Source organism: Amblyraja radiata, chromosome 37 (assembly GCF_010909765.2).
Source record: "Amblyraja radiata isolate CabotCenter1 chromosome 37, sAmbRad1.1.pri, whole genome shotgun sequence".
Taxonomy (NCBI): Eukaryota; Metazoa; Chordata; class Chondrichthyes; order Rajiformes; family Rajidae; genus Amblyraja; species Amblyraja radiata.
In genome coordinates this window covers 20,695,941-20,697,877 of record NC_045992.1, presented here as the reverse complement: position 1 = coordinate 20,697,877, position 1,937 = coordinate 20,695,941, and the positions used below count along the sequence as shown (strand labels likewise).

Genomic DNA, 1,937 nt, shown 5'->3' with positions numbered 1-1,937 from the left:
AAGGAATTCGATGAGTTCATAAGATAAGGTTCATAAGGTTCATTTATTGTCATATACACCGATTGGTGTAGTAAAATTTCACTGGCCAGGTCAGTCATACAACTTAAAAAGCAACAGACTAAAAAAACACATTTTAATATGAACATCCATCATAGTGACTCTCACACATTCCTCACTGTGACGGAAGGCATTTCTATCATTTATATCGGCGTCACTTTTTCCCGGGATCTGTGCATTTGTACCCCTAGCTTCCACTGGTTCATAACACCTTCTGGTGCCCTCACATGTATTGCTAAAATCGTGCTTGCATTGACATGCCAAAATGCAACACTTCGCACTTGTCCGGTTAAAGGCGATTTTCAATTCCTTGGCACTTTTTCCAAATTGGCCTGTATTCTGTTGAATTCTTACATAGCCGGCTTCATTGTGTTCATTCTAAAAGCAATTTTACTTCGGAGTCACGTGAGTGATTCCGTGAAGAATCCCCACCAGTCCGCATGCGCGTCATTACGTCTTTCGTGTGCGAAGCACCGGACACCGGATATCGCTCCTGCCAGCGGTAAGGTTAAACCTACAGGTAAGTTTTGCATTTCGTACCAGATACTCCATCACGATATGCTCTAGCAAGAGGAGCTTTGTATCCGCGGGTCTCCTCGGGGGCCCGTGGCAGCAGGACCTGTTGAAGGGCTGCATAATGTCTCCCTCTCGGAGGAGGAGAGCATACCTCGAGGGAGTTTTGTTCTGACTCCGAGGTAGGAGGTATAGCCGGGGAGCATACCTCGAGGGAGAGGCCTGTGGCAGCACCTGTTCAGGGCTGCGTACGAATCTCCCTCTCTGTGGAGGGGAGTGCGACTGGTCAGTCGGTAACTGACTTCAAATTCTAAAGTATGTCTGTGGAACCTACTGGAGCACATCCGTATGGATTCAAGGGAGTCATCGTAAACGAAGATGGCTGAATACCTGGAAGGAGCCAGAGTTCCCCACATGCTATAAATGCCGGGATTGAACAGCGCTATTAGGGGTGGCATTGAAGACAAGCCGCCGAACCTTCTCTTGAGGTAAGACCTATTCAACAGATAAAACCCGGGTGACGAACCAAAAGCTGTCGGACCAATCGAGGTACCAACGACGAGCAAAGCTTCATTGTTGCGGCGACAACACACCCCACGCATCCATTGGCAGTAAGCAGTTTACTGAAATTGGTTGGCAGCATGAAAGCTGGGCAGGGGTCTTCAATCTGAGGCCCAAGGAGGTGTCAGGGAAATATGGGATCATCTACAAGTTGGTAATATTTACACTTGTTTTTTTTGGTACAAATCATAATGATACAATTTGTTTAGTTTATGTGTTGTATGAAAGTAGCATTCCCCTTGATAAGGATGGAAGGGGCCCTAGTGGCCTTACAACACACAAATGGTTGTGGCATCTAACCATGTAAAACTGTGCAATTCTAGGGTTCCAAGCACGGAATTGGGGCCAGGTTTGTCTTTCGAGGCAGGCTCAGAATTATGGCCAGAATTGTCTTTCGAGGCCGGTTCAGTATTATGGCCAGGATTAGTTTTCAAGACAGGCTCGGAAATCGGGTCAAAGTTGTTGCTCGAGCAGGTACAGAATTGGCAGGCGTGGCCTGTTCATTGTGAAAGATGCAGAGTGTCGTTTAACTCGCATGTGCAGTATAATGTTTCCGAATAGGAAACTTCGCATCTGATTTCCATTGGATGTTCCCATTTACAGGGATCACCCGAGACATTTGAAATGTATCTGGATTAGGGCAATGATAAAAAACATTGCAAAATGTTCCCAGGTTATTTACCAAATTACTAAAACCGATGCTTGGACTGCTCAGAGCTCTATAACACTGGTTATGCCTTACCTGGAGGATATTCTAACGCTGTATTTTGCTAAAATCAACTGTTTCAGCCTCAAACTATATTTGA

At 45.6% G+C, this 1,937-nt stretch overlaps 1 pseudogene; it reads left to right on the top strand.

Annotated features, from left to right (window-relative positions):
* The first annotated feature begins 1,345 nt into the window (after nucleotides 1–1,345).
* Nucleotides 1,346–1,452, top strand: LOC116966594 (annotated as a pseudogene).
* The last annotated feature ends 485 nt before the right edge of the window (nucleotides 1,453–1,937 follow it).